Here is a 13,620-nt window from a genome sequence, read left to right as displayed (position 1 = left end):
ATTCCCCCTCCCCAGCACCGTCTCTGCGTCTGACCCGTGTGTGTGGAGGTATGGAAGAGGGAATTTGGGTGGATGGAGTGGGATGGAGGAGCTGCATGTGTGTGGAAGGGGGCTTGGGTTGGAGGGATGTGTGTCTAGGGAGAGGGGTGGTCATGTTGTCTGTGTGGAGGGATGGGAAGATTGGCAGGAGGAGGAGGGGGGATAGGTAGACGGGTGGGATGGGATGGAGGCTTGGGGAGATGAGGAGGGGGCTAGGTAGATGGGTGGGGTTGAATGGGGATGGGGGATGAGGAGGGGGCTAGGTAGATGGGTGGGGTTGAATGGGGATGGGGGGATGAGGAGGGGGATAGGTAGGTTGGTGGGAAGAGATGGGGGATGGAGGCTTGAGGAGGCAGGATAGATAGATGGGTGGGAGGGATGGGGCGGGGGGATGAGGAGGGGGATAGGTAGGATGGGATGGGGGGTGGGGGGTAGGTAGGTTGATGGGAAGGGATGGGGAGGGGGAATAGATAGATTGGTGGGAAAGGAGGGGGGTGGGGGGATGAGGAGGATGTCATGGAGTGTGTGGGAGTCAGGGCCCTGCACCCCCCACTTCCTGCGATTCACTGAGACTCTCAGCCAACCAGTAAAACAGAGGTTTATTAGATGACAGGAACACAGCCCAAAACAGAGCTTGTAGGTACAGAAACCAGGACCCCTCTGTCCGGTCCATCTGAGGGGGCAGGGAGCCCAGACCCCCACTGCTGGACTGCCCGCCTCTTCCCCAGCCAGCTCGAAAACTGAAACCCCCTCCCACCATCTCACCCAGCCACACCCCAGCTCCTCCTCCAGCCTTTGTCTAGCTTCCCGGGCAGAAGGTGTCACCTGGCCCCAGCCCCGTCCTAGGCTAGGTTACAGGCTCAAGTATCATCCCCAGGGGTGAAAGTAAGTCGAGTGACTTACCGGTATGCTGGGGCCAGCGCTGGCCCCCAGAAGGGGCGGGGCCTAGAGTGGAAGGGGTGGGGCTGAGGGGGTCAGAGCCAGCCCCAGCCCACCTGTAAGGTAAGTGCCCCCCCTTCTCTTCTTCCTCCTTCTCTCCCTCCCCCACTGGGGTAGCAGCAGCAGTCTGGGGCTCTGGGGGCTATTTAAAGGGCCTGCGGGTCCCCTGCTTCTACTGCCCCAGCCCTTTAAATAGCCCCTGGAGTCCTGGGGTAGCAGTGGCGGGGCTCTGGTAGCTATTTAAAGGGCTGGGGTGGTAGAAGCAGGGGAGCCCTGGGCTCTTTAAATAGCGGCTGGAGCCCTGCAGCTGCTACCCCAGGGCTCCAGCAGCGGGGCTCTGAGGCAATTTAAAGGCCTGGGGCTCCAGCCACTGCTGGGAGCCCCAGGCCCTTTAAATTGCCCCCAGGGAAGCCGGGCTGCCACAGTATGGTGCACCAGCTCTTGCCAGTATGCCGTACCGGTGCGTACCGGCTTATTTTCATCTCTGATCATCCCTCAAGTGAACTCCCACCACCAATGCAGACAGTACCAGTAAAACTCCCACACAACATTACCAGGTCAGTACTTCCCACTCCCTACTCCGTCACATCTCCCCTCCCTTCGAGGCTGAACTGAGCGGGGTCAATCTAATCAGTGACCTGGGGAAGTTCAGGCCCCCCTCTCTGGGACAACGCGTCAGCTATCACATTGGCACTTCGCTTCACATGGACCGCGTCCATGTTGTAATCCTGCAGGAGCAGGCTCCACATCAGGAGCTTGGCATTAGCTTCTTTCATCTGGTGTAGCTAGGTCAGGGGAGAGTGGTTGGTGTACACAGTGAAGTGTATCCCAAACAGATATGTCTCTAGTTTCTTAAGGGCCCATACCATAGGCAGGCATTCCTTCTCGATGGCTGCATAGTTTTGCTCCTGACGTAAGAACTTCTTGCTCAAGTACATGATGGGGTGTCTCTCCCCCTTTTCATCAGCCTGCATTAACACCGCACCCAGCCCCGTGTCTGAGGCATCTGTGAACACCATAAAGGCCTTGTCAAAGTCTGGATTTATCAGAATTGGGGCACTTACCAGAGCCTCCTTCAGCGCACAGAGAGCCCTCTGGCATTGCTCGGTCCAGACCACCTTGTCTTGCTTCCCTTTCTTGCATATGTAAGCAGAATCAGGATGAGCTCCACCCTAACATCTGGTGGTGACTTGTGGCAAGTTGAGGAAAAGAACTTCAGGGGCTGATCTCATTTGCATAGGCACACCCACCCCGCCTAGCATGAGCCCATAGCTGCCCAAATGGTCACTTTGGCTGCTGTGGGATCCCCAGTTTCTCTGTTATTGGGGCAGGAAGAATAAATTGTTGTTATCCTGACTATTTTCAGAGTAGCAGCCGTGTTAGTCTGTATTTGCAAAAAGAAAAGGAGTACTTGTGGCACCTTAGAGACTAACAAATTTATTAGAGCATAAGCTTTCGTGAGCTACAGCTCACTTATAAATTTGTTAGTCTCTAAGGTGCCACAAGTACTCCTTTTCTTTATCCTGACTATGTGAATCAAGGAGAATGGAACTGTACTTGGCCTTTTGTTATGATGGAGGGACTCACCATCTTCTCAGGAGCACTTACTAGGCAAGGGACATGGGTTCCAAATGCAGTGACTGGAGAGATGCTGGGGACAGAATACTGGGGGGTATTGGTCCCCTGGTGAGGGTTTTACATGTTAATTGCACTTTTGTTTTACTGTGGAATGTTAGAGCTAATTTTGATTCTATTAGGAGTCTAGGTACAGGTTGCTGAGCTGAATTTACTTTGGGCCAATGATGCACCAGCACTGAGGATCTCCTACTACAAGCTGAAATCACAAAAGAGTTAAGATTACTAAAAGCTGAAATCACTGAGTATTGTGTTAAGTACTGGAGGAGCCTGAAGATATATTGTGGAGCAGCAGTTTGTGGGATGGCTGGCAGAGCGGTGTGGCTGGAGCAGCTCATGGGTGGGGCCTGGCAGAGCAGAGTGATTTGTGGGATGGCTGGTGGAGTGGAGTGGAGCGGTGGGGCAATTGGCTTTGGACCACACATAAGGTGCCCCTTAACCCTCCCGTTTCCACCCACGTTCGGAGGTAAAACTCTGCAGATAAACTTTCGAACTTTGGGGCTGCACTGACCAGGGGCAGAGACTTTCGGGTTGTTGGACTTTTGGGACTTCGGGTGACTTTTGGGTTGCTGGACTCAAGAACCAAAGGGAAAGGACACAGCCCAATTTGCTTGGGATGGGTTTTGCTCATGGGTTTTGTTATGAATCCTGTTGGTGGTGGTTCCCCAACAAAATGCCACATTGTTTCTCTCTGTTATTAATAGGCTTTTGCTACTCTCAGACTCTGTGCTTGCAAGAGGGGAAGTATTGCCTCTTAGAGGCGCCCAGCAGGGGTGGTATATATTTGTCCCAGGTCACTGGGTCGGGGCTCGAGTTGATTTTGCATTGTGTTATTGGAATGGAACCCTTAGATACTGAACCCAGCCCTTGTTGCTGCCAACTCTGATGGGCAGAAGGGTTACACATAACTCAGTGATGGGGGTGGCTATCGAGCTAAAGTGTGGCACAAATCTTTGATAATACCCAGCCATCAAAAAAGGGCTTGGATGTGCTTTTTGGTTTGGGGAGAGGGCCAGTCTCTGATTGCCTCCACCTTGGCTGGTTCTGGCTTTAGGCAGCCGCTCCCCACCCGGTGACCCAGGTAAGATACTTCAGCCATGCCCACCTTGCACTTCTCAGCTTTTATAGTCAGCCCAGCCTCCTGGAGTTGGTCCAGCACTTGTTTAACCTGGGACACATGGTCCTCCCAGGTCTGGCTAAAGACACAGATGTCATCGATATATGCCACCGCAAAATTCTCCATCCCCCTCAGTAGCTGATCCACCAGGCGCTGGAAGGTGGCCAGCGCTCTCTTGAGGCTGAAAGGCAGGGTCAGGAACTCATAGAGCCCCAGAGGGGTGATAAAGGCCGATTTCAGCCTGGCATCTGCATTCAGCGGCACTTGCCAGTAGCTCTTTGTAAGATCCATGGTGGTAAGGTACCAAGCTCCTCCCAGCTTCTCTAGGAGCCCGTTAGGCCTGGGCATGGGGTAGGCATCAGATACAGTGATGGCACTGAGCTTCCGATAGTCCACACAGAACCGGATCAACCCGTTCTTTTTGGGGACCAGCACCACAGGTGAGGCCCAAGGGCTGGAAGATGGCTGGATCACCCCCAAAGCTAGCATGTTACGCACCTCTCTTTCCAGGTTCTGAGCATTTTCCCTGTGACTCGTAAGGGGGAGCATCTTATCGGTCGGTGCGATCCTGTCTGCACCCAGTGAACAGTCAGATTAGTGAGTCCAAGCTGGTTGGAAAACAGCTGTCAGTACACATGCAGCACCCCTCTGATCTCAGGTTGCTGGGCTGGGCTGATCAGAGAGGAGAATTGGTTCCAGGGAGGAGCCAGCTCCTGTCTCAGGGAATAGATCTACTAAAGGGTCATGTCCTTGCTCCTCCCAATGTCCACACGCAGCCAACACCACATTCCCCCTGTCATAATATGGCTTCATCATATTAACATGGTACATCCGGTGGCAGTGTGCCTGGTTAGACAGCTCCACCACATAGTTTACCTCACTTAGTTGCTTGACAACCTTGAAAGGGCCTTCCCAGGCGGCTTGTAGTTAGTTCTCATCCCTGTGAGAAGAAACAATCACTTGGTATCTGGTGGCATAGGCGCGGGCCCACGCTGTGTGGTCATACCAGATCTTCTGCTTCCTCTGGGCTCTGGCCAGATTCTCCTTGGCTAAGCCCCATGAGCTCAGCAAGTCTTTCTTGGAAGATCAAGACATACTCCACCACTGATTCTTCATCGGGAAAGGCCTTCCCCTCCCATTCATCTCTCATCAGGTCCAAGGGCCCCCTTATCCTTCTTCCATATAACAGTTCAAAAGGCGAAAACCCGGTAGACTCCTGGGGCACTTCCCTGTACGCGAACAGCAGGTGAGGTAAATACTTGTCCCAATCGTGCAGGTGCTGGCTCATAAAGGTTTTCAGCATCATCTTTAGAGTTCCATTGAACCTCTCCACCAGCCCATTGGACTGGGGTGATATGCTGAGGCCCAGATGTGCTGGACCCTATATTTCTCCCACAAGCAGTGGAGCGGGGCTGACATGAAGTTGGATCCTTGGTCTGTCAAGACGTCCTTGGGGAACCCCACTTGGCTGAAAATGGTCAGCAATGCATTTTGCCATGGTGTCTGCTTTGACAGAAGACAAGGCCACTGCCTCGGGGTAGCGAAATCTACCACCATCAGAATGCATTTTTTTCCCCAACCAGGTCGTCTTGCTGAGAGGCTCCACTATGTCCACAGCCAGCTTCTGAAAAGGCTCCTCTATAATGGGCAGAAGTCTCAAAGCTGCTTTCCCCTTGTCCTGGGCCTTCCCCACCCTCTGACAGGGGTCACAGGATCAGCAATACTGCTGGAAAGTGGTAAAGACCCCAGGCCAATAAAAGCCTCTGCCGGGTGCGCCAGATTCCCTGGTGCCCTGAGAGGGGGATGTCATGGGCCAGGTACAGCAGCTTTGGGCGATAATTCTGGGGGACCACCAGTTGTCTCCGGATCCCCCATAACTCCACTTCCCCTGGGGGATCCCATTCTCAGTACAGGAATCCCTTCTCCCACAGGAACCTCTCCTAGCAACCTTTCCCTAAGGTCTGTGCCGCACTGAGGCCAGCCAGGTCCTTGAGCTTCCGCAAGGAAGGATCTTTCTGTAACTCGGCCTGGAACTTGGCGGTTGGGGAAGGGATGGGAACTTGCTCCCTCTCACTGGCTGAGTCTGAAGCTGTCACCCCATGAGCCTTTTCCCTGGGCACTCTCTCCCCACCGGGGTAGGGTCCTGTATCTCCGGTGAGGTACTCTCCACGATGTCAGGGTGTAGTGCCCTCGCTGGCTCTGGCTACGGGTCACAACTAGGACATTCTGGGGGTTGCTTGGCCAGTCCTCTAGGTCACCCCCCATCAACACCTCAATGGGCAAATGATGGCTCACCCCTACATCCTTGGGGCCCTTCTTGGCCCCCCATTTCAAATGTACAGTTGCCACGGGCACCTTGAATGGGATCCCACCCACACCCGTCAGGGTCAGGTAGGTATTGGGCACCACCCGATCTGGGACCACCACCTAAGGCCGGGAGCATCATCTCAGCGCCGGTGTCATAGTATCCATTGACCTTCCTCCCATCGACCTCCAGGGGAACAAGGCACTCACTCCACAAGGACAGCCCTGTGCCCACCCTGTAAATTGAGACCTTGAGTCCAGACCATCCAGCCCCCCACAGGAGCTGGCCTGGGGCACTCCTCTCTTCTGAGCAGTTGGACCAGCCCCTTCTGCCTGGGAAGCCTGCCTCTCCTCCAGCTGGGTCCCTATCCAGTTAACCCTGTGCTGGTTCGGTTTGCTCAGTCTGTCCTTGGGCTTGGAGCATTGGGTCCATATGTGGCCTCTTTGGCCACAGTAATAGCAGCTCATGTCCCGTTGGTCCCCTTGAGCCAGGCAGTTGGTTCTGATGCCGATTGTTCCCTTTGGGAGGCAATTCTCCACATTCCCCCTTTGGGGAGTCCCAGGGTGTTTCTTTCTCTGCATCATGGTAGGCTTATTCTTTTGGGACTCCTCCTTTCCACCCCCTGACTGGCTGTCCACAAACTTGTCAGCCAGACCTGCCCTCTGCAGGTCCTCTGGCTTTTTGTCCACCAACCACAGCCTCAGGTCGGATGGGCAGTGTTCATACAGGTGCTCCAGTACAATCAGTTTAACCATGTCTTCCTTAGTCTGGGCCCCATCCACCCACTTGTGAACATAACCCTCCATTCGGAGGATCAGTTCCAGATATGTGACCTCAGGGGTTTATTCTGACTCTGGAACTCTTTCTGGTATGCCTCGGGAGTCATCCCAAATTTGTGTAGCAGGGCTTTTTTGAACAGTTCATAGTCCCTGCCTCCACCACTTCCATTTGGCTGTATATCCCTACGGCTTTGGTGTCCAGTAAGGGGATGAGAAACCGGAGCCTGTCTGCAGGGTCAACCCTGTGCAGCTCACAGGCCTTCTCAAAGACAATCAGGAATTCATCTATGTCCTCCCCTTCCTTAAACTTGGACAGGATGCGCTTATCAAAGCTCCATGCAATCCTGGGTCCCCCCCCTCACTCAACGCAGCAGGGGGCTCTCTGCTTCTCAGCCTTGCCAACTCCAGTTCATGCTTCTGCTGTTTCTCCCAATCTTCCAGCTCTTTCAGTTTTATCTCCCTCTCCCATTCCAGCCACCTCAGGTCCAGTGATGGGGAGCTCCACCGTAAGTGTCCAGTAAGGGGCTGGCCACAAGAGTCACGGTGCCCCTGGGGTTCACCAGGCTCCTTCCAGCCCCTCCCATAGCCATAGGTAGGAGAGGCCTCGGAGCACTCTCGGCAGCAGTCTGACCCCTCCCAGCCAGGATAGACACCAGTGCCCACGCTGAAGCTGTCGGGCTGCTCCCCTCAGAGACAGGGATTGGCTCTTCTGAGCAATCTTCCTCCTCCAGCTGGGCAATCAGCTGTTCTTTGGTGAGCTTCCCAATGCGCAGACCTCTCTGCTTGCATGGCTCGACCAGGTCCCTCTTAAGGCGATGGTTATACATCTTCTCGCTGTTCCCAAGTGGCTGTGGAGTCACAGGCCTGTGTGCTCTCAGCTCCCCATGGTTTCCAGGAAGAACCCCTACTGTGCCAGCCCTTATCCAGGTCACCACCTCTCTCCCAGGGTCAAGCCGCAGACTCCTGTTCCCCTGGAACCGCTCACAAGGGGGACCCCATTCCCACAACAGTCCTTCTTTCCCAGGTCAAGCCGCAGACTCCTCCACCCTGGAACTGCTCACCACAATCCCCAGGGGACCCCATTACTTCAACAGTCCTTCTTGTTGGTCACACCCTCCCAGAGGTTGAGTAGCTTCTCCTTCCCCCAAAACCGCTCCTCTCTGAGCCTTCAGCATGCCTGGTCCTCATTAATCCCCCTTCATTTTACTGCTCCCCAGTCACTTACTGCAGGAAGTGTCATCCACGGTGTGCAGTACATCCCACCTCTCCCACCAGTTATCATGGAGTGTGTGGGAGTCAGGGCCCTGCACCCCCCACTTCCTGTGATTCACTGAGACTCTCAGCCAGTGAGTAAAACAGAAGGTTTATTAGATGACAGGAACACAGCCCAAAACAGAGCTTGTAGGTACAGAAACCAGGACCCCTCAGTCCAGGACATCTTGGGTGGCAGGGAGCCCAGACCCCGGTGCTGGACCTCCCTCCGTTTCCCCAGCCAGCTTGAAAACTGAAACCCCCTCCCGCAGTCTCACCCAAGCACACACCCCGGCTCCTCTTCCAGCCTTTGTCCAGTTTCCCAGGCAAAAGGTGTCACCTGGCCCCAACTAAAAGTTCCCAGAAGGAGGTAAAGCCAGACCTTACACTGGAGTCTCATTCTCTGTGGATTAGAATTGTGGAGGTTATAGCAGCACTTCATGCACAGCTTCTGGGATGTCCTTTTCTGCAAAGAATCCAAACATTATTATTTATGTAAACCGTTCAATTTGCGAAATATGTACCCATTTCAGTTTTCCATCTTTTTCAATGCGGTATACCAATGGGCTAAGGTGGTCCACTATGGAGTAAGAACCTATCCACTTTGATTCCAGTGAGCTGTCCCTTTTTCCCATGTTAAGGTACATGACTTGGTCCCCTGTTTCCCACAGGGCTGCCTTTGTGGGTCTTTGTTTCTGAATTTTGTTGTTCATGTGATCGATGGCCTGATTAACCCGATACTGGAGGGTGGTTTTATCTTGTAACTGTTTGAGCCATTGAAAATAATCATGCTGGGTTTCAGAGTAGCAGCCGTTTTAGTCTGTGTCCGCAAAAAGAAGAGGAGTACTTGTGGCACCTTAGAGACTAACAAATGGGTTATATTAGAGCTCTCTTCTTGACCCTGTACCAGGTAACTAGGATCAATCACTAGGCGCGTTGATGTCCAAACAGACTAAGGACAAAAATTCAACCCTTCCAAATTCTATTACTGCTGCGGATGGCAGCCAAAATCAGAGGCAGTTTATCCAGCCAGTCTTTCCTTAATAGCGCGGTTCATTCACTTGACTTGGCCTGGGGACTGAGGCTGGTATGGTATATGGAGCTTTTGTTTAATTCCCAAGGTTTGTATCATTGTTGTAAAAAATTTCTCCTACAAAGGCTCCCCCATTGTCAGAATCTATTTCAGGGGTGCCATACCTACATACTACCTCATTAAAAAACTTTTTGGCCACTACCCTGGTGCCATTATCCTTAGTAGGAACTGCCTCCACCCATCCTGAAAAGGAATCAATTATCACCAATAAATACTGGAATCCTTCCTTACTCCTATCAATAAAATCAATTTGAACCTTGTACCATATCCCAAGCCTTCATTGGTGCATCATGGGTTGCCAGTGTGGAGGATGAGCCTTGTCCTGAGCGCACCGCACACAATTTCGCATCCATGTTTTAACATCTTCCATACACTCCCATTCTGCTACTTGCTTTAGTCTTCTTAAAGTCCCTACCACTCCATGCATCAACTGATGGACTACATTAAGTAACTCTTGTCTTTCTATTATTCCTGGAACTCAGTTAGGGTGGGTTGTAGTGCCATCTGTTGGCTCAGATGTGTCAGCACAGATTTTCCTTTTCTGACCTCTGGTTACAACAGCTGTGTCATGCTGTTGGGCTATTGTATTTATTGTATTTAAATGCATCCGATGAAGTGAGCTGTAGCTCACGAAAGCTTATGCTCTAATAAATTTGTTAGTCTCTAAGGTGCCACAAGTACTCCTTTTCTTTTTGTATTTACCTGGTTATTCCAGGTGGCTTCCATACCCGTTCCTTTATTGTGTGCCTTTACATGTCACACCTTTAACTGTTTAGAGTTCTTCGTTACCCACTGGTAAATCGATTTCCATTCCTCTGAATATGCAATATCCTTTCCATCTGCTGCTTTCCACTTGTTCCGATATCAATCATGTATCCAAAACTGTATCCCCTTCACACAAAAATCGCTGCCAGCATAAATATACATGGGCCATGGAGAATTTTCATATTGCCTTTAAACCTGATAAATTGCATGGAACTTGGCATGCTGAACCAATCCATAGTCTAAATGTCCCTGAATGACTTCCTCTTGTAAGTTAACGGCAGCGTATTTTACACATCTTTCCCCTTTTACTACCATTGCATTCCCATCAGTAAACCAGATGTGCTTTTCTTGACCCACGGTATCTAATTCTTCCAGTGGGGGTGCCTCTACCAGGGCAATTCTTTGCTCCAGATTTCAGAGTAGCAGTCGTGTTAGTCTGTATTCGCAAAAAGAAAAGGAGTACTTGTGGCACCTTAGAGACTAACAAATTTATTTGAGCATAAGCTTTTGTGAGCTTTTGGATGAAGTGAGCTGTAGCTCACGAAAGCTTATGCTCAAATAAATTTGTTAGTCTCTAAGGTGCCACAAGTACTCCTTTTCTCTTTGCTCCAGAGTGACCTCTGGACATTCATGTCAGTTTCCTTTTTCACTAAGGGCATGTGTTAGCATGTCCAGCTTGGACACTCTTTCTGTGGTCACCCCCTGTTAACTAAAATAAGCATTCATTGAGCCGTTCGGGTTTTTGAGACTTTACCTCCCATTGATCTCCCTGACAAAATGTACTTGAGAGGAGTGTGGGTGCTTTGGATAGTAATAGGGGCCATTCCTTTGAGGGGCTCAAAAGATTGTACTGCCCAGACAGCTGCTAAACACTCACGTTCACATGGATCAAAATTTATTTCTGCTCCTTGTAATTTCCTGGATTCATTTGCTCCTGGCACTAGCTTTCCCTCTTCATTATTTTGTAATAGTGTGGCAGCCAAGGCCATGTTATTGGCTGCCAAACGAATAACAAAAGGCTGTGATTCATCAGGGAAACACAGGGCTGGGGCTGTGAGAACCTTCTGTTTAACAGGGTTAAAGCAGAGTCCAGCCCTTTTTCCCCCTTCCCATTCTGTATTTTTCTTTAGCTGTTTCCACAATGGGTGAGTTATTTCCACATATTTATAAATGTGTGGTCTAAGAAAATTAAATCCTCCTAACAGTACTCTTAAAGAGTGGGTGACGGTAGGGGCCAGCATTTCTACCAGTGCCCTTACCTTCCTCTGATCTATCTGTCTCCCTTCTTGTCCAACGACTATGCCCAGGTATAAAGAAAAGGAGTACTTGTGGCACCTTAGAGACTAACAAATTTATTAGAGCATAAGCTTTCGTGAGCTACAGCTCACTTCATCGGATGCATTCCCAGGTATGTAACCTAAGGTAGCACCAACAGAGCCTTGTCTAAGGCTACTTTAAACCCCGTTTCCTGAATTAGTGCCAAAACTTTTTTCATTACTGTTTGAGATTGTGCCTCAATTTCCCTTTTTTATACAGAAGACCAAGTTTGTAATGCTTTTTTTTTCTGCTGTGCTAAGCTTTAAGTTTATTGACAGATAATAGCTGAGAAACATCATTACCATATGACCTTAAAGGTAACATTAAGTTTATCCCAATGTTTAATATTAACATCAAATCTATTACAAGTATCTTGTTATCCCATGTTTTTTATTTAGAAAATTTGTTTTGGAGGCCAGTGTGTTCAATGTTCTCTTGAAATTCTTTGTATAGGCTTTTAAATTTAATTATATCCTTGGGGTTTAGGTGAATTAAAAGGTAGGGGTGTCATGCATATAAGCAGACTCCTTTTGTACCTGTCTTCAGATTTCAGCACTTCATACACACAAAAATAACCTACTTAGGGTTAACCTGTCCCTCTCTTATTCTTTAGTTTGACTCCTTTGTGCTGCCATTTATGGGCAGTCCTTTTCTTCCTCTATCAATTAGGTAATTTCCATTAACACAGAGGCTTTCTGGCTTGCTTTTCGATCCAAAGCCATCAGCACCTCAGACTCTGTCTTAAAAGGGATACAAGCAACTTCCACCAGAGTTTTGATTTCTTTCCACTCAGGTGTTGGTGAAAGTTTTACCTATGGGGCATATGCTGCTGGTATTATGGTGGGCCCCTATAGGATACATCTGCCCTTTGTTCTTGCTGCTTTGAATGTGAAAACTCGGTGTGTTTCAGTTCTTGTCCTGTTTAAAACATCTCTGGAGCATTGCACAGTCATTTTGGCTTTGCAGTGCACATCTGTTGCCTTCTCATTCTGGCTGTAAGTGATGGGCCATACATCGTAGAATCACAGAATATCAGGGTTGGGAGGGACCTCAGGAGGTCATCTAGTCCAACCCCCTGCTCAAAGCAGGACCAATCACCAACTAAATCATCCCAGCCAGGGCTTTGTCAAGCCTGACCTTAAAAACCTCTAAGGAAGGAGATTCCACCACCACCCTAGGTAACCCATTCCAGTGCTTCACCACCCTCCTAGTGAAAAAGTTTCTCCTAATATCCACTGAGAGCAGTCTAGATCCATCCTCTTGGGAACCCCCTTTGAGGTAGTTGAAAGCCGCTATCAAATCCCCCCTCATTCTTCTCTACTGCAGACTAAATAATCCCACTTTCCTCAGCCTCTCCTCATAAGTCATGTGCTCCAGCCCCCTAATCATTTTTGTTGCCCGCCGCTGGACTCTTTCCAATCTTTCCACATCCTTCTTGTAATGTGGGGCCCAAACTGGACACAGTACTCCAGATGAGGCCTCACAAATGCCAAATAAAGGGGAATGATCACGCCACTCGATCTGCTGGCAATGCTCCTACTTATACAGCCCAAAATGCCATTAGCCTTCTTGGCAACAACGGCACACTCTTGACTCATATCCATCTTCTCGTCCACTCTAACCCCTAGGTCCTTTTCTGCAGAACTATTGCCTAGCCAAATGGTCCCTAGTCTGTAGCAGTGCATGGGATTCTTCCATCGTAAGTGCAGGACTCTGCACTTGTCCTTGTTGAACATGACTTGAGATTTATTTTGGTCCAATCCTCTAATTTGTCTAGGTTCCTCTGTATCCTATTCCTATATCCAAGGCCCCAAGGCTGCCTTTATCAGCTTCAAATGAGTAATGATCAGTCTCACTCACTGCGCAGCAGGAACGTGTCTTCACTTACTATTAAACACATTAGGGTCAGGTTTGAAGAATTTAGCCTGGAAGTCAGCCCCCAAACTCCCGGTCAGCTCTATTAGCATTCCCCAAAGGTTAAATATCACACTGGGGCAAATGTGTCTAATACAACCCCCACCCCACCCCCGGTCAGAGTCTGGCCTCTGTGGCCATTGCTCCGACGACACCATCTGACTTCCTGGGTGAATGGCCATTACTAATGCCATTAACCCCCCTGGTTCAGAAATGATACATTAGGATTCCAGCATTCTTTCTCCCAGTGACTTTGTACAATTCAGACCAATGAATAGCTGTGTCACCTCTACCCTCTGACCTGGGGTGCCCTTTACGTTGCTTGGTTGCTGTAGCCTCCAGCCCAGACTGCTCACAAACAGCCTCCAACCTGCAAGTCACTCCCAGCTATGTCTGCATGCTGCAGTCAGCCAACCACCCCGGGCTCTCACCAGCCTTGGTTATAATACCAGATCCCAACCCACTC

The sequence above is a fragment of the Dermochelys coriacea genome, chromosome 24, assembly GCF_009764565.3.
Source record: "Dermochelys coriacea isolate rDerCor1 chromosome 24, rDerCor1.pri.v4, whole genome shotgun sequence".
In the NCBI taxonomy this organism is placed as follows: Eukaryota; Metazoa; Chordata; order Testudines; family Dermochelyidae; genus Dermochelys; species Dermochelys coriacea.
Note: the sequence above shows the minus strand (reverse complement) of the source record.